The 19,720-nt window shown below is 43.9% G+C and overlaps 1 protein-coding gene across 7 annotated transcripts in view; it reads right to left on the minus strand.

Annotated features, from left to right (window-relative positions):
- Positions 1–19,720, minus strand: part of SGSM3 (small G protein signaling modulator 3) — a 100,355-nt gene that overhangs the window by 66,973 nt on the left and 13,662 nt on the right. The window contains exon 1 of one of the 7 annotated variants that reach the window (XM_075833718.1): positions 11,112–11,209. The exons of the other annotated variants lie outside the window; for them this stretch is intronic. The gene's annotated coding sequence lies outside the window, so the exon portion shown is untranslated. Of the gene's footprint in view, positions 1–11,111; positions 11,210–19,720 lie in introns of those variants that run through there. 7 annotated transcript variants of the gene reach the window in all.

A 19,720-nucleotide genomic window follows, 5' to 3' on the forward strand; every position in this document is an offset into this window, starting at 1 on the left:
ATAGCACCTTCTTTTATCTGTTGGTCTATGGATTTTTCATTTTATCTACGGTGTTTTTACTATGCAATTCAATAAAGATTTTTCTACTTTATTGCATACTTTGTCTTCACTGCATCCGTTTCTTGTAGGTTTATATATATTTTGTGATGCTTCTTAGGATCACACCGTATGTATTACATATATTGATTATTTTATTACATAACTTGGCTATTTGATCCATGCTGAGTTTTCAGTTAGGTCATAATGAAATGTGCTTGAAAATTATTCTTACAAAGCAACTACCAGTTCTCCAATTTACCTATGCTTGGTTTACACAGATCACTCTGTATCTGACTTTTTCACACAGCAAATACAATACACACAGTACAGATTTGTCCACCCTTACCTTTGCTTGAAATCGTTTAAGGACTCCAATTTCTCATGCAACAATTTCAATACAAAATCGCAACATGCTAGTAAAAACCTTGAAAGACTGCAATTCACATCACAACCACTGGGTGATTACACAGACAAAGAGTAGACATTACATGACAGAGTATCACAAGATGTTAATCTCGTGCCACACATCTCAGGATATGTTGTGATATGAGGAAAGATAAGGAAGGACACATCTGTATTTAGGTTTTATAGGAATACGTATATAACCATTGAGCCCAGTGACATAATATAATAGCTCTGTAGGAATTTAATATCACAAAATAAGCGAATATTAAACAGCGCGAGGGTCCATTAAGGCTAATCAGGGAAATATATTTATCACCTTTCCAGCCCATATAAGGCCCCATGCATACGACCGTAAAAAAATCTCCGTAATTGCGGACTGTAATACGGCCCGCATTTACGGACCCGCCATGGTCTATTGGCCGCGGACACCTTTCCGTATTGCTAAGGATATCCGCCCGTGCTGTAGAACCGTGCCGGGAATTATGGAGCATGTCCTACTTTTCGTGTTTTACGGGCCGTGCTTCCATACTTTGTATGGGAGCACGGCCCGAAAATGCAGCCTGCGGCCGGCCGTGTGCATGAGGCCCGACTCGGCTAATTCAGTAACTCCAATAGAGTTGTACGGAGCAGCAGGCTGGGAAATGGGGTTCGGGTCCCCCGTTCTAGAGATCGGTGGGAGTCACAATGGTTGGACTTACTCAGATTTAACATTTATTACCTACAGTATCCTGTGGAAAGGTGATTATAGTTATCTGATGGAATACCCTTTAAATCGTTTTCTTAACTACAAATGTGCTACTATATATGAAAATAAATCCGTAAGGAAAAAAAATGTCAAAACAGCAATCTACAACTTTAAGAAAATGTTGCTTTCCTAACTTGTATAGCATCGGGGCCCTGTTAAAGATGGCATGTACATCAGGGCCACAGAAATTAAAGTTAAATGGCTGATGATAGAATATCCACTAAGAAGGTGGATATTACGAGTTACTAGATTCTAGGAGATTCTGGAGATGGGACGTTGATCCAGGTATTTATTGTGATTGCCATATTTAGAGTTTGGGAGAAATTCTTCCCCTAATGAGGAAATTGACATCTACCTCATGGGTTTTTTTTGCCTTCCTCTGGATTAACATGGTAGGATTATAGGTTGGAATTCATGGACAGTGTTTCTTTTAACCTTATCAACTATGTAAATATATAGATAGGGCTACATATTTTTTTTAATTCCTGGCCAGGGCTGGATAAATCTCAGGAGCCTAAAAAAAAATTCTAGGTGCATAGGCCAAAGTTTTTGGTTTTCCAAGACTTCTATAGAGGTTCTTACTGTATGGCTACTAGTCGCATCACACTGGCTCCTGGAGTAGTCTGTGTGGCTCCTAAGGTCCACCGTCATTTGTCCATTCCAGTTCTATACAGTTAGACATATTACCAAAATACGTCACAATTTTCGTATGATTGGAAAATCACTTATATTTATGTGCCGTAAGAGGCGGCTGCTCTGTTCTGTGAACACGTGTCGATCACATGTATATAGAGCAAGCTGATGAATATTGCAACAAATAGTTAAGACTATTGCACCACTGCATGTAGTAACATCATTGTGAAACCAAATGGCTCATGTTTCCCAGCTCAAAAACCTCTTCAGTTGGTTTATAGCAATTACATAGTGTACACAAATGTGAAAAAATATATGTTGTCACTCATAATAGGTTAAAAGACCAGTTAGTTTGCAACTTGCAAACTCCAAAAGCATCTGTGGCCCCCTTCTAGAAACAGCGCCACTCTTGTCTATGGTCTGTGTCCGGTATGGCAGCTTATTCGCATTTAACTAGTACGTGTGAATATACCTTAAAAGCGATTGTAATTTTGGATAAAATAAGATGACATAAACCGGAAGTGCATCCAAACGAATTATATATTCATTTACCACCATTACACCCAATAGCAGAGCGCTCCATAGAGATACTGTGAAAAACCCCTTTTCATAATGATGCCACAACTCTCATTTAGTTTCAGTGTCATATACACAACGCTGCCATGTTACCCTCTAGCTAGTCCTCAGATTGTACTACTTGAAAAAAAAAAAAAGGACACAGTGGTCCAGAAACTAGTATTATTCCCCTGGAATACATTTCATGTCTCGCCTTCCTTTTCATGTGGTAATGTCCATGTCATGTAGCATTCGCGAAAGCTGGTCTTCACAAGAACAAATTTGGACTGCTGTTTAGCAAACAGTTGGGCCAAACAATTATTCGTTTTTAGAATGCGCTTTTTTGTTTTGGTTGATGATCTCCCATTGAGAGATAGGAGAGTTTATCTACCCATACGCACCACGTGAGCCCGGGCATAGAGTATGACCTATGGTTTTCACTGAACTTTCTATGTGGTTTAAAATGAAAAGCAGGTCACTGTGGGTGTGAGTGCAGTGCGACTGTTTAATATACAGCTTTAGGCCTCATGCACACGACCGTAAAAACTCCCGTTATTACGGGTCGTAATTACGACCCGTAATAACGGGCTCATAGACTTCTATTGGCCACGGGTACCTTCCCGTTTTCTCACGGGAAGGTGCCCGTGCCGTTAAAAAAGATAGAACATGTCCTATTTCAGGCCGTAATAATGGCACGGACAGTCCATAGAAGTCTATGGAGCTCCCGTAATGACGGGTGGCTACATGTGTGCACCCGTCATTACGGCAGCGTTGCTAAGCGACGTCAGTAAATAGTCACTGTCCAGGGAGCTGAAAGAGTTAACTGATCGGCAGTAACTCTTTCAGCACCCTGGACAGTGACTACCGATCAGTATAAACCTGTAAAAAATAAAAATAAAAAGACGTTCATACTTACCGAGAACTTCCTGCTTCCTCCAGTCCGGTCTCCCGCCCGTTGCCTTGGTGACGCGTTCCTCTCGACATCCGGCCCGATGTCCTGGCCGTCCCTGGATGACGTTTCAGCCCATGTGACCGCTGCAGCCAATCACAGGTCAATCACAGGCTGCAGCGGTCACATGGACTGCCGCGTCATCCAGGGATGTCGGGCTGGATGTGAAGAGAGGGACGCGTCACCAAGACAACGGCCGGGTAAGTATGAATTTCTTTAACTTTTATTACAGAAAGGGCTGTCCCTTCTCTCTATCCTGCACTGATAGAGAGAAGGGGCTGCCGATTAGTGCAGTGCTATTTTGCCGCCAAAAACGTGCCCGTAAATACGGGTGGAATACGGGTGACACCGGACCCATATTTACGGGCACGGGTCCGTAAATACTGGTGCAAAACGGGTCGAATACGTGTGACACCGGACCCGTATTTACACCAGTATTTACGGGTGGGAAAAAATACGGTCGTGTGCATGAGGCCTAACTCTGAAACTACAGGTCCTGTTATGTTATTAGGATTGCTGTCTATTTAATATTATTGAGAAACCTCTTTGAAGGGGGTTGTCTATGTTCTGATAAATTAAGTTCTTTATAGGCAGACACGTCCTTGCAGCTGCATTCAACAAGGACGAACCAGCAGCCTCCATTACGGCTCCCTCTTCCTACATTTAGCCTATGTTTTAAACACCATATATTACAGTGTCAGGACTTCAAGAGACCACTCTGCACTATACATTTAGACCAGTGTGGTAGCCTTCCATATGCACAGCCGTGTCATCTGCAGCGTCAACTATGGGGAGGGAACCAGCACCACGGATGTAATAAAGCTATGTTTACATGGGTCGTTTATCTTGTAGTCTTCTACAAGTTTTTTTTAGCTGCAATTTTCCTAATCACTGCAAAATCTCAGCAAAAAAACGCAACAGAAACTACTCATGTAAATACACCCTAATTGTGATCATAGTAAAATCACCAACACTAATAATGTGTTTTAAAGCCAAAAAAAGTCTAGTAAGGGTTGAAACGTGTAAGCATGTTGGCAATAAGGCTATATAGTAAATGTAGCACATGTAGCGTATTTGTTGCGGATTTTCCGCCCGGATATGCAGGGAACAAATCTGAAGTGGAAAATTTTTAAAATCTCATCCACATGCTGCAAAACATGTCCCGCCCGGAAATTAGCACATGCTGCGGATTTCACCCTTTTCTGGGCTCCCACTAAGCGTAAATTTCCACAACGGAATTCATTATCTGAAATTCTGCAACATTTACAGTATCAGCAAAGTGAACGAGATTTAGCAAATCTCATGCACTCTGAAGAAAAAAAAAACGCAGAAAAGTTGTGCAGAAAATCTTCTGCGTTGCAACTTTCAATTCCAAGGCATGTCAATTTATGCTGCGGGTTCTGTGCAGAGAAGCTGCGTATTTGGCCCATAGACTTGAATGGAGAGCATAAACAAAATACCCCAAAAAGCCAAATTTTACCTGTGTCGTTGAGTTTTCTCCTTCGGTCAAGTTGCCAAACATTCTAGTTATACCCATTTCTGGAAGGATCGCAGCTACAATGTGAAATCTGTTTATCTGTTGCCACTGAGCTTTCTCACGAAAACAAAACTAAGAAATATCTGAACATTTTATCTCCCTGCTCTGCTATGTGCTAGCCCCACTTTAGCTCCCTGAAGGAGCGGAATCCCCGTGTGTTCGGGGATTCCGCTCCTGGACAGAGCGCTTGATGTCTCTGTCCATATCTGGGCAGTGACATCAGGGGAAACTTCTGAAGCGGAATCCCCGAACACTGTGACCCGGGATTCCACACCAGGCGAAGCCAGTAACGTTCAGTGTCCATAAATGGACACAGGCGACAGGGGCTTTTCCTGAAGTGGAATCACCGGCCACATGGGGATTCCCCATTAGGAGTTGCCCCTGATGTCACTGTCCAGATATGCCCGGCCCGGAAGCAAAACTAATGCAAACCGGCAGGGAAAAACGGCCGATTTTATCGGCCAACACTCGGACTCGGGCGGGACCCTGTCGTGTAAATAAGGCATTACTAGTGATTGTTTTTACCCCCATTTTATGGGCAAAGAGCTTATTAAAAACATAAAAGCAATGAAGGCATAACAAGAGAGCCGGGAGATTTATCCCATGCATCAATTATATGTCAATGACTAAAAACCTTGATAAAAACAATACATTGCTAAAACTCACACAGGGACACAAAGTCAAGGCTCCACTCGGTGCCTCCTACATATTACTGAATAGAAGGTTGGCATAGGAGGAAAGTATCAATCCGACATTATAGCTCTTCTGATACTGATTTGTTCAGATATCACCATATCATGTCCTCGTCAATCATATGCACTATTGTATACGTATATGTACTAGAAATAGAAGACAAAGAAAGAACTGAGAGCTTGAATTTGGCCTTCAATATTGGATATTTATGATGTTCTAGCACCTTAACACCTTCCCGCTCCAGGACCTACTATTAGGTTACGCTAAGTAGAGCGCCCGCGCTCCATGACCTAATAGTAGGTCATGGGAATAACCACCCTTCCGCCCCCCCTCTCGGCACTTTTTTTTTCAGTTGCCGCAGCTTCTTCCCCTGGGACCGATCGCGTTGTCCTCGCCGATTAACCCCTTAGAAGCAGTGTTCAATAGCGATCGCGGCTTCTTAGCACCATTGACGTCCCGCGACATGATCACGGGCGCTGATGGTTGCTATGGCAACCTGAGACCTAACAATGGTCTCCGGCTATGCCATCTATGGAAGCCTAGTGGGTCCTGACAAACTCGGGACCCACTATGCTTGCTGTCAGTGAGTAGCTGACAGCTCTAATACACTGCACTACGCATGTAGTGCAGTGTATTAGAATTGCGATCAGGGCCTCCTGCCTTCAAGTCCCCTAGTGGGACAAAATAAAAAAATAAAATAAAATAAAAAGTTGTGTAAAAATAAAAAAATAAAAGTTTTAAAGTAATAAAAGTAATAATCCCAATCTTTCCCCGATCAGTCCTTTATTATTAAAAAGATAAATAAAAAATTAAATAATCTATACATAATTAATATCGCCGCGTCCATAACAGCCTGAACTACAAAAGTACTTTTTATCCCGCGGTGAAAGCCATAAAAGAAAATAATAATAGACCGTACCAGAATCACAATTTTTTGGTCATTTCACCTCCCAAAAAATGGAATAAAGAGAGATCAAAAAGTCACATAAAACAAGTCCTCACACAGCTTTCTTGATGGAAAAATAAAACATTATGGCTCTTAGACTAAGGCAACACAAGTAAATAATTTTTTATAAAAAGTATTTTATTGTGCAAACGCCATAAGACATAAAAAAAACCTATAAAACACATGGAATCGCCGTAATCGTATCACCACGCAGAATAAAGGGAATATGTAATTTATATCGCACGGTGAACACTAAAAAAAAAAAAAAAAAAGGGATACAAAAACCATAGTAGAATTGCTGTTATTTTAGTCACCACGCCTCATAAAAAATAGAATAAATGCTCATCAAAAAGTCGCATGCACCCCATGAAAACTACAATGAATTTTTCAAGAGGTCTAGTTTCCAAAATGGGGTCACTTTTAAGGGGTTTCCCCTGTACGGATACCTCAGAAGTTCTGCAAATGCGACATGGTGCCCAAGAACCCATGCAGCAAAATCTACATGCCAAATAGCGCTCCTGCCTTTCTGAGCCCTGCCGATTGTCCAACCAGCAGTTTATTACCACATATGGGGTATTGCCGTAATTGCTTTTCAAATGTTGGGGTCTTTTTTCTCCTGTATTCCTTGTAAAAATGTAAAATTTGTACCTTTTATCGTAAAAATATGTGATTTTCAATTTGACAGCCTAATTCCACAAGATGCCGCAAAAAAAAATTTATGGTCTAAATGCTCACTTTACCCCTCAAACACCATGCCGGTGTTTCAGTCCATAAGCACACTAGGGCCACATGTGGGATATTTCTAAAAACTGCAGACCCTTGCCAATAAATATAGTGTTGCGTTTCTCTGGTAAAACCTTCTGTTTTACTGAAAGAAATGGAATGAAAAGGATTTTCTGTAAAAAAACGAAATTTGTCAATTTCACATCTACTTAGCTATAAATTCCTGCAAAACGCCTAAAGGGTTAAGAAACTTTCTAAATGCCGTTTTGAATACTTTGAGGGGTCTAGTTTTTAAAATGGGGTGATTTATGGGGGTTTCTAATATATAAGGCCCTCAAAGCCACTTCAGAACTGAACTGGTACCTAAAAAAAGGCTTTTGAAATTTTCTTCAAAATACGAGAAATTGCTACTTATGTTCTAAGCCGTGTATATTCCTAGAAAAATAAAAGAAAGTTCAAAAAATGATGCCAACATATAGTAGACAAATGGGATATGTGAAATAGTAACTATTTTGCGTGGTATAACCATCTGTCTTACAAGCAGATACATTTAAATTCAGAAAAATTAAATTTTTTCAAAATGTTGCTGTTTTTCACAATTAAACACTGAATATATTGACCAAATTTTACCAGTAACATCAAGTCCAATGTGTCACGAGAAAACAATCTCAGAATCGCTTGGATAGGTATAAGCATTCCAGAATTATTACTACATAAAGTGACATGTCAGATTTGAAAAATGGGCTCGGAACCTTAAGGCCCAAACTAGGCTGCGTCCTTAAGGGGTTAAGAAAGGTAAGGAGTGAAGATTATTCAGCTATAAAATGACAAAAAGGCATCTGGGAAGGGGTCAGACTGGTTTTTCTTGCTGGCCTGCCATCTCCTTGGAAACCTATCTGTAAACGTAGAGGGAGGGAGGTGTGGGTGATATAAAGCAGGGCATAATCAGTCCTCATTTATCTCCAGTTGCCTGCAAACCAACAGGCCTTTCTCTCTGGTTGCCACGTACGGAGCACGCTGATAAAGGACATGTAGGGTAGACAGAGCGTTGGCATTTACGGGCATAGCTATCTTCATGGAGATCAGCCAGAGCCTTCCATTGTGTGCTGAACTATATTGAAACTTGCTTATTTATTTAGGAGGTATTAGAACAAATCATTTCAGTGTAACATGGAGGAGCACTAAACTTGAAGTACACTTCTCGTCTGAAAGACATCCAGAACTATAGGACGATGTTAGGAGCCAGTTAAACCACTACAGGGGCCAGTTAGTTTTTTCATTTTACTAGCCAGACAATACCATACTCTATAGACACCAAAAGATTTAAAAAAAAAAAAAAATTGCGCCTGCAAATTTTTAGACACATTAAATAGGCCTCATTCATCAAAATTGTGTAATAGAGAAACTGGCCTTGTTGCCCATAGCAACCAATCACCTTGCAACTTTCATTTTTCCACAGCAGTTTAAAGGGGTTCTCTACTTTGGACTCTCAGCTTGTTTGTCAAGGATCCCGTCAATAAGCAGATCACAAAATGTCTCTCTGCTAGGACCTCAGCGATCAGCTGTAATCTGTGGGCAAACCTGGCAGTAAGCTTTCAATTTCCCTGCGGCACCACCACAGGGGAAATTAAGTATTACAGTGCTCATTCATATCAATGGGTTGTCTGTATAATGCAGGACAGGACAGGTCATCCACAGAGAGAGACGCTCTTTGTAACTGCTCTCCACTCTGGCCAAGAGATGATGCTGAACAGAGGAGCCCGTTCTATTAACTCAGAATCCCCTAATTGGGTATATGAAAATGGGTTTTCTAAACTGGACAACCCCTTTAAGAAATTAAAGTTGAAATTTGTCTAGTTGCTAAGGGCAACAAGGCCAGTTTTCCCCCTTAAGAATGTTTTGATGATTGAGGCCCAATGATTGGCTATCTGGATCCAGGGACTTGACTTGCTAGTCTGTGGAGGGGGAAGGCCTTATTTGCTGACTGGGTTTCCATCACGCTGCTCCGTCCTAATAGACAAAGTAAACAGCCACACAAATTACAATTGCATAGGGGCTCTAAGCACCCAATAGGCAAGCCCTTAAAGTACATCTTAAGAGTACGTTCACACGCAGCAGATTTGTTGCAGAAACATCCCCATTCAGATGAACAGAACGGAGTTTCAATTGCAGAAATTTGTGTTACAAATTTACCGCGTGTGACTGCACCCTAAAAAATTTCTGCAACAGAACATCTGCAGCGGAATCTCAAAAAAGCAAGTAACTCCACAGCAATTTGTGTGTTTTTGTTGCGGAAACGCTGCAGTTTTCTGCAGGAGTTTTACCTGCGGATTTAGTGTCAAGCATTGATTATAGCAAGTATACGTACACCTGCGGATTTACAGCGCTTTGTACTGCATTTTCCGCTGCGCAAAACAAAAACAAAAAAAAACTCACCTGTTTCTGCTCCCCATTGAAGTCTATGTGCGAAACACGCAGCATCTCCGCATGCTGCGGAATTGAAAGTTGCACCGCAGAACACTTTGTGCACAACTTTTCTGCCTTTTTTCCCCTGCAGTGTGTGGCTGAGATTTGCTAAATCTCATTCACTTTGTTGCTACTGTAAATGCTGCGAATTTCCACACAGAATTCCGTAGTGGAAAATCCGAGGCGTCCGCGCTGTGTGCCCCTGTGTTCGCCTAAAGATGTCCTTGTTTGAAGTGTACTTTTGGTTGACCCAGATGTAATTATGCGGTGGACAGCCCACGATGTGAAGTTAGAAGTTTGCGTCAGGTGGCACCATTCCATAAATGGCAGGTATGCAGCCAATAGTGGGCATGGTGTGAGATTGCAATAAAATCTGCAGCCCTGCTACAACTTGATCATGATGTAGTGGCTGAAACAACTCATGCAGATGGTTTGTCCCAGCTATAATATAGCGTTACTTGCTGCAGCATTGGAGCAGTCACAACGGCCGGCCACGGACAAAGACTTAAATCCCCCTGTATCCCTAACCTTACGTGTATATTTGTGAATGATCTTGGCATTGATCGGATAAAAAGTTTAGGATTAATGCAACTTTAAAAAAATTAGCAAAATGATGCCGAACACCTCAACAGAACGTCTGCAATTCAGTTATATGGGCCCCTTATAACAAACTCTAAGGCCCCACACGACCGTAGAATTCATCCGTATTTACGGTCCCATTCATTTCTATTGTCCACGGACACTTCCCGGATATTTACGGGAAGGTGTCCGTGCCGTAGAAAGGCTCTGCAAAAGATAGGACATGTCCTATTTTTTGCTTTTTACGGAATGTACTCCCATGCTTTATAGCGGAGCACGGCCCGCAAATGCGGGTGGCTGTGCTTGGCCGTCAGCGCCCTTAATCACGAACCGTGATTACAGGCACGGTCGTGTGAATGGGGACCTATTGTCCCACATTAACACCTGGTATCCCAGCGGATCAAGAAGAACACACGCCTATCTCCACCCTTATAAAACATTCACCAGCTCTGGGATTGCAAATAAAAGCAGGCTTGGTGCATAATTGCTGCATGAACAGGGAGTTATCGGACCAGTAGAGCTGGAGTGACAACCAGCATTATACCCACAACTGGTTATCTAGAGCATCAGTGGCACCAGACTGGCCATACACTGGCTGTGTGCAGTCACTGACGTGTCACTAAATCTGCAGATTATATACAGGGCAGGTGCGGCTCTGGAGAACTGGTGTACAGCAGGATCAAGTTTACCACACTCTATGCACATCCTATAAATGACAAGTGTCCCTTTATCAAAGTAAATGGTATGACATAGAAAGCAGAAGACCTTGCTAGGGTTACAATCCAAACTCCTATAGACGAGACGTAACAGGTGCATGGGAAGGAACAGCTGGATGATGTACCTGCTCGTAGGATTCTGCAGTATAGGAAGGAGCAGAACTATCCCAGGAGGCGCCTTATTGCTCCAGGTCCCTACTTCCACGTTGGAGGGGGGTTCACTTCTACCATGGATGCTTCTTGCTTCACTCCCCTTCCTTCTTGGTTGTTCATGCATTAACACAGGAAAGAATTCCCTAAGCTGCACATCCTGCTTCAGCGCTCCGAATATTTACTTTCGTTGATCTCCGCCCTCCCCCTCGCTGTGCACAAACCTGCAGCTACAGTATTTCACTAAGCCTGTTTGGCAGAAGGAGGTTATTATCGAAGCTGCGTGCCTTGCTGATTGCGTATTATCAAATTCACTCCAGTTCTCATGGTCTACAAATACTACATTGAATAACCCAGATTATCAATCCTTCTTTCAATTAAAAGGGGCCGGATAGATTAAAGTGGGTTTCCCCTTTTTTATTTCTATTGATTTTTTTTTTTATTAAGGACTAAAATAACATAGTATGTTTAATGCTCAAACTTAATTGTAGGCCTGTGGTTTAGTGCCACTGTCAGAAGATCAGAGTTTGGAGGGGGTGGGGAACAGATTTGACTGGAAGGTGCTTCCTAAGGCCCCATGCACACGACAGCAAAAAACCTCCGTAATTGCGGTCCGCAAAAACGGAGCCATTCACTTTCATTGAACACTGACACCTTTCCGTAGCACTACGGAAGGGTGTCCCTGCCGTGGAAATGTTCCGGGAATTTTGGAACATGTCCGTTCTTTCGCATTTTGCAGGCCGTGCTCCCATACTTTGTATGGGAGCACGGCCCGAAAATGCGGCTGTCAGTCAGCGGCCGGCCGTGCCCGCAATCGCGGGCCGTGATTGCGGGCACGGTCGTGTGCATGGGGCCTTAGGCCCCATGCACACGACAGTATTTTCATCTATTCTGAAATACTGTCAGTAAATACGGATTAGGCCCCATACACACGACCGTGAAAAACCTCCGTTTTTGCGGACCGCAATTGCGGTCCGCAAAAACGGAGCCATTCACTTTCATTGAACAGTGACACATTTCCGTAGCACTACGGAAGGGTGTCCGTGCCGTGGAAATGTTCCGGGAATTATGGAACATGTCCGTTCTTTTGCATTTTGCGGGCCGTGCTCCCATACTTTGTATGGGAGCACGGCCCGAAAATGCGGCTGTCAGTCGGCGGCCGGCCGTGCCCGCAATCGCAGGCCGTGATTGCGGGCACGGTCGTGTGCATGGGGCCTTAGTAGGAATCCTTATTTCATCAGTATATACTGAAGGGTGTAAATACGGTCCGTATTCCATCCGTATATACGGATCCTTACAAATAAAGGGAGGTTTCAAATGAGGTCATCAACATGTGCCTAGCAAAGCTTCAGCAAACACGGACGGTATACGGATACACATCCGTATACCGTCGGTATTTACGGAAGCTCCCATAGACTTCTATGGGAGAGCCCTTGCCGTAATTACTGACAAGAATAGGACAGGTTCTATGATTTTTTCAGTACGGACACCCATCAGTAAAAATACTGATAGGTGTCCGTGGCCAATAGAAATGATTGTGTCCGTAATTACTGTCAGTATTTACTGATGAAAAATACTGTCGTGTGCATGGGGCCTCAGGAAAGCCCTGCCTGTTAACAGGTCTTCAACAGTCAGCACCGCTGATGCCCCTTAAAGTGCCAATGTTCTGAAATTAGCACTTTAGAGTCAGTCAGTTCCTGAAGGCTAATCTCAGGGCCTGATGCCGGTACTGTTTATTGCGCTCTGTTGACCAGATCTCAAAAACTAGTCATTGTTAACAATACATTATAACAATAATATATATGTAAAGGGGTTGTCTCATCACAGACAAGCTCCGTTCATATGCTGCAATTGAGGTGTGGTTAAAACCACATAAAATAAAAAACTGCATGTGTTTTTACCGCAATTTGGAGCGGTTTTTTTTATGCGGTTGCTTTAAAAAACGCAACCACATTGAAAACGTGGTAAAAACAAATGCTTTTTTTCTATGCGTTTTTAATGGCACCTCAAACGCAATGTGTGAAAAGACCTTAAAGGGCTTTTCCCAGAATCAAATTTTTTTCAAAAAGCCCTTTACCTTTATAACTATTGAAAACATAATCTAACATGCCCAAAGCAACACAGAGTTTTTTGCAGGGGGAAAATTTCTCCTGCAAAAACTGCTCCAGACGTTTTTTGCACAGTGGTTTGACAAAAACTCGTCAAAACAGTCGTCGAGGCATTTTTTTTTCCCGTTTCTGACCGATTGAAATGTGGTTTTGGAGACGGAAACCGCTTCTTTTTACCGCTACGTAGTTTTTACGCTCGCTGTAAAAAAACTCAGTGTGAACAGGGCCTTTTCCTACACTGTTTTCTTCATCCTCTAATGATCTTGACTGAGCATAGTGGGCAGTCCCTCACGTGACCAACGTTTCAGACTTGGAAACTACATTTCCCAGAAAGCTCCATTTGTCTCCTCCTGGCTCCCAGCTCCTTCTCCTAAATATGTATACATATGGGGATGAACTAGTTCGCAAGAGGAAAATATCCAAAAGATAACAATCATAAAGGAGATATGACATCCTATACTTGTACAAACGCTTAGCTGCAAGTGTAACAAGGGCACAATGTAACTTTGTTGTCGCTCCTGGTTCTCCGATTCGGCATCTCAAGTAGGCCCCCCCTAACCCTGAACCCCACACAAGTGCAGAATGGGCATGCTGAAACTACGTCACATATGCCATTCAAGAGATATCACAAACTGTTTTCCCTGAGTGCAGCTGTACAGGTCCTGTCGGCAGTGTACAAAGCAGTAGTATGGGGGACCGGTAACATTCGTTCACATCTGTGTTGGGGTCCCGTTCTGACGTTGAGTCTGAGCTTTCTGTCAGAACGGGACCCTGAACAGACACAAATGGAAACCAGAGTTTTCCATCTCCATCACCATTGATTTCAATGGTTACGGATCCGGTGCTCATGGTTTCCATTTGTCTCTGTTGTGCACCGGATATGTTGTTTTGCCGGAAGCTATAGCGTAGTCGACTACGCTATTGATTCCATCAAAACACGGAACCCGACCGAAACCCCTGCACAACTGAGACAAACGGAAACCATTGGCACCAGATCCGTCACCATTGAAATCAACGGTAATGGAAAACGGAAACCTCTGGTTTCCGTTTGTGTCAGTCAGTGCTCTGTTCCGACAGAAAGCTCAGGCGAAACAACGGAACGGAGCCCTGGCGCAGATGTGAACAAAGCCTTAGTGTGTTTGTTTGCACCCAGGTTGTAGTATAAATATATGATCAACAAGTACCAAATACTCATAATGCAGCGGTCAGTAGCAGCACCCTGCAAAACTACTGCCAGGGCAAGTGACGTGCACAAAGTGAATGTTCGCCCTGTGCCTTGAGACCGGCGAAACCGGACATGTCCAAGACCCACTGCACAGGGAGAGAGATCCACTATAGGAACATAGCGGATCTCACTGCGCATTCTCGTCCTACACAAATACAGGAGGAATTACCCAGATGAAAACAAAACACATGGCAAGGGGTATTTGGGGGGGGGGGGTAATCGCAGAAGCAGCATGTAAAATTAATCTTTCCCCTGTAAAAATCGCAACTGCAGCAAATCACTGTAAAATCCCATCGCGTTTTTAAATTCGATTTGAACCGCACCTCAACGTTTGAATACACCCTGAGGCCCCCTGCACAAAATGCAGATTTTGTTGCAGAAATTTCTGGGATTGAAAATCAGTTCCATTCATCTGAATGGGGTTGTTTCTGTAGCAAGCGCAAGTGCAAAAAAATCTGCAGCACGTGCAGGGGGCCTAAGGGAAAGAATACACTGGGCATAAACACTGCAGATTTTCCACAACGAATTCGGAAAATCTGCAGCGTAGTACATTAGCAGCAGTGTGGATGAGATTTTAATAAATATCACACACTCACAGCGGGGGAAAATACAGCTGAAAAACGGATCATAAATTGACCTGCGTTGCGGCTTTTAAGCAGCAGCATGTGAGTTTATGCTGCAGAATCGCTGTCCTTCTGTGGCAGACTTTCCCCATTCAATGGTAGGTAAAACCTGCAACAAAGCGCCTTGTGTTGCATATTTTGCAGCTAAAACACTGCAATTACACCACAAAAATCTCAAATGGAATATAAAAAAAATAAAACATTTTTATTTTTTTTAGTTAAAATTAATTAAAAAAAGCTTATACTTACCCCTGGTCATTGTACCAGCGATACGATCATCTGTTCTGAGCACAGTCCGGTTTCCTGGGATGAGGTTTCATCCGATGTGACTGCTGAAGCCAATTAAAAGCTGAAGCGGTCACATGAACTACAGCATCATCCCTGGAAGCCAGGCTATGCTCACAAGAGAGGGACGTGTCGTCATGACAATGCCCGTGTGGTAAGTATAAATATATATATTTTTTAAATTCCTTCAGTATTTCCCCAACGGACATGTGCCCGAATAACCGCACCACAATTCCCTCTGGCTTCCAGGGCAGATACGTAGTGTACTTTTACGCAGAATATCAATGCTGTGTGTTCGTACCCTAAGGCTATGTTCACACTGAGTTTTTTGCAGGCGGAATTTCTGCCTCAAAATTCAGTTTGGAAGTTTTAGGCAGATTTTCCTCTCCCTGCACGCCGATTTACGCTTTCTCTGCCTCTCATTGAAGTCAATGGGAGGTCAGAGGCGTAAACGCCCGAAGATAGGGCATGTCCCTTCTTTCTCCCGCGAGGCGGTTTTACCGCTCGTGGAAGAAAACCGCCCCCGCCTCCCATTCAAATCAATGGGAGGCATTTTAGGGCCGTTTTTGACGGTTTCCGAGTCAAAAAACTCTGTGTGAACATAGCCTAAGGCTTTATTCAGACGAACTGGAAAAACGTCCAAGCAAAGCGCCTGATTTGCACGCGCGTAGCACGGACCTATATTAGTCTATGGGGCCGTGTGGACATGTGCGTGATTTTTACTCAGCGTGAGTCCGCTGAAAAAAAAGACACGACATGTCCGTTCTTTGGGCGTTTTGCGCGAATCACGCACCCATTGAAGTCAATGGGTGCGTGAAAACCACGCATGCCGCACGGAAGCACTTCCGTGCGAACTGCGTGATTCGCACAACAGCTGTCAAACTCTGAATGTAAACAGAAAAGCACCACGTGCTTTTCTGTTCACAAACATCCAAATGGAGTGCCATAATGATGGCGGCTGCGCGAAAAGCACGCAGCCGCGCATCATATGCTGCTGCCACACGGAGCTGTTAAGTGGCTTTTGCGCAGGCAAAACGCCGCGTTTTTGCGTGCGCAAAAACGCCACGCTCGTGTGAATGGAGGCCTATTGTGTTCACACAGAGTTTTTTGCAGGAGGAAAATTCCTCCTGCAAAAACTGCTCCAGTAGGTTTTTGCACAGTGGTTTGACAAAAACTCGTCAAAACACTCGTCGAGGTTTTTTTTTCCTCTTTCTGACTCATTGAAATGGGGTTTTGGAGGCGGAAACCGCCTCAAGATGGGTCATGTTGCTTCTTTTTACCACGACTAGTTTTTTTTACTCGTGGTAAAAAAACTCATCTGCCTCCCATTGAAATCAATGGGAGGCATTTTCGGGCGGTTTTTGAGGAGTTTTTGGGCGCGGTTTCTGCCCCAAAAAACTCGTCAAAAAAACTCAGTGTGAACAGGGCCTTAAGGGTGGATTCACACGCTTCAGATTTTGTTTCAGAAATTTCTGCGACTGAAAATCAGTCCCACATTACCTCGATCAAACAGTGCAGATTTCCTGCAGATTTTGCAGGTATTTTTTAAGCCAAAACCAGGAACAGAACCTAAAGAGAAGAAATATATAAAGGAAGACCTTATAGGTCTGCTCTACTGGATCCAATTCTGGTTTTGGCTTAAAAAAAAATGCATGCAAAATCTAGAACAAATCTGCACTGTGTGAACAAGGCCTTCATCTGAATAAAACTTGCAGAAATCCATGCAGAAACAACCACATTGAGATGAATGGAAAAGATTTTCCACAGACATTTTTTCAACAAATCTGACAGGTGTGGATCCACCTTAAAAAGGGCATATGGAAGGGGCGTGGCCGGAAGGCATCTAAGTGCATGGACGCCTGAAGCCTTAGCTCCTCGCCTAACCCTCTATATATCTGGGCATAGCCGTCCTCCTACGTTTCTCATGGGGGAAAAAAAAGCGGCCAGAAACCTTTGTCACAACCTGCTGCGCCTCCAAGTGGTTGTCCCTCCATGGAGTCGTACCTATTACCGCAATGATCGGCCCGCACCCCGGGACTGGTTTCTTCCCACACAGCAGGAGTCGTCCGCCATAGCCCCTTGCCACGTGACTCTCACTCCACATCGGCAGCACGAGCAGCGACTGAGAGCCAGCATGGGACTCACTTGTCCCCGGCGGCATCCACATCCTCAGAGGATGAATCCTCGAGACACCCTACAGCCATGAGGACCAGAGCCCACGTATCAGCTCTCTCTGCAGGGGCTGAAGCCTTCCACCCGGCAGGGGAAGACACAGGAGACCAGGTACATTCCCTCACTTCATCCCCTCCTCTCTCGGCCTGTCATCTCCTACCTAAGGCGCAACCGCCGTTGCCACCGCCATTACCACAGCGCCCACGCGGTCCTGCAGAGACCCCATCTCACACCCTGATTCTCCTCTGCTTGAACCGCCTCCTCCATTACTGGCCTCCCTGCAGTGGTCGGATACTCAAGCTGAACTTGAGGTTACTCCATCCCTGAGCAGATATGCATCTAGAGAGAACGCATTAAATGCCCCCACTGAACCAGGTTCTTGATCCTCTACTACCCCGCCAGCTGCCCTCTTCACCCCCATCCTGGCTGGCATTCCTCCATGACTTGCCCACAAAAATGGACTTGTGACTAAGGTCACCCAAACATGCAAGACTGAAATAGCGGTTGTTCGCAAAGATCTTAAACTTCACTACCCTGGTAGATGCCCTGGAAAAGGCTCACAACGACACCCGTCATTATATTTCTCGACTTCAAGGGACTATACACGTCCATGGGATGGAACTTATGGACACTAACCGACACTTGGAGTACTTTGAGAAAAGGGGCCGTAAAAACAACATCACGGTACGCGGCCTTTCTGAGACAACGGGGGACGAAGACTTATGGGTCACTCTGGAAGCCATATTTAATCTTGTTCTGGGAGAGCCTACCTCCCACCATATAAAGTTGGACAGAGCACACCGTGCACTCAAACCTAAAAGGGACTGATTCTAATCCTAGAGACGTTAACTGCTGTGTCCATGATTATGAAACCAAAGAACGCATCATGTCCAAAGCCCGCAGCCTACGCAACTTGATTGTGCCCCATTGCAATTGTATCCGGATCTGTCCTGGATTACATTGAACAAACGCAGACACCTGCGTCCACTCCTCGCTTTACTACGGGACTCACAAATTCTGTATCGCTGGGGATTCCCGTTTGCTCCAATAGCTCGGAAAAATTGTCGTTTCGGCGACCTTGAAATCATACCAGAACCTATCCTCTTTCTGTGCTGACCTAGACGTTCCTATTCCAGATATCTTGGACTGGGAAATAACTGCTCCATTACCTCCCATTCCACCTGAGTGGGGTCCAGGCCAGAACAAACGACGGTGACCTCCTTCTTTGGAATCATCAGGAACATCGCCTAGGGTGTCTCCTAAGCGCTGACTTTCCCAACTTGTGGACTGGCGGGGCCATTATACCGCTTCCTAGTATCTACGGAAACCGCATACTGGCTACCAATTCTACTTGTCTTCTCGAGGACTTGCTGAATCTACATTACTATATTTTATGCCATGAATAACTTAAATGTCTTCTTTTAGAGGTTGAGGACTATTTGCTTATGTTTTTCCCTTAAATTTGTTTGAACGTGCCATTATATTTTGGCACCCCTTAACCCCAGGAATTCACCTTTCCCTCCATAACTGGAGTAGTACTGATTTTCTCATTCTCTGATACTCTTGTGCCTGTATTGTGCGATTTTTTATTTTTTTTTACATTTAGATCCTGTTCACATCACCGCGGTCTTTCTTTGGCCTTATTTCTGCAGTCAAAATGACTGTGCTACCGAAACTACTCTACCTGTTTGAAACACTTTCTATTCCTGTTCCCATGGGGGATCTGAAAGTCAAACAAGCAGCCCAAGCAGTGTTTTATATGGGCACGGAAGATACACCGCATTGCGAAATCGGTCATGATGGCTGACAGTCGGGGGGCCGTGCAGTTCGGAATATTTTCTATTATTATTGAGCTTCACACCTAAGGAGTATCCCAGCCTGTTCCACACTCCCAGCCTATACCAAATGGATGGAAATTGAAAAATTATGGTTAGCCCCCTCACACCGAATTCTCTACTATGGAACAACCCATACTCCCCTCCTAATGGGACCCATGCTACATACCAGCGATATATGGAAGATGTGCTCCAGACGATTTCCGCTTAGTTCAACAAACTCCCCCCTGACATCGTTTCTATACCACCCGCACTTTCCAGATGGCCAGACAACTCAATTATCTAGAGCCTGGTTCAACAAAGACTTACTTAGATATAACTGACCACAACACCATC

This window comes from Rhinoderma darwinii, chromosome 7, assembly GCF_050947455.1.
Source record: "Rhinoderma darwinii isolate aRhiDar2 chromosome 7, aRhiDar2.hap1, whole genome shotgun sequence".
In the NCBI taxonomy this organism is placed as follows: Eukaryota; Metazoa; Chordata; class Amphibia; order Anura; family Rhinodermatidae; genus Rhinoderma; species Rhinoderma darwinii.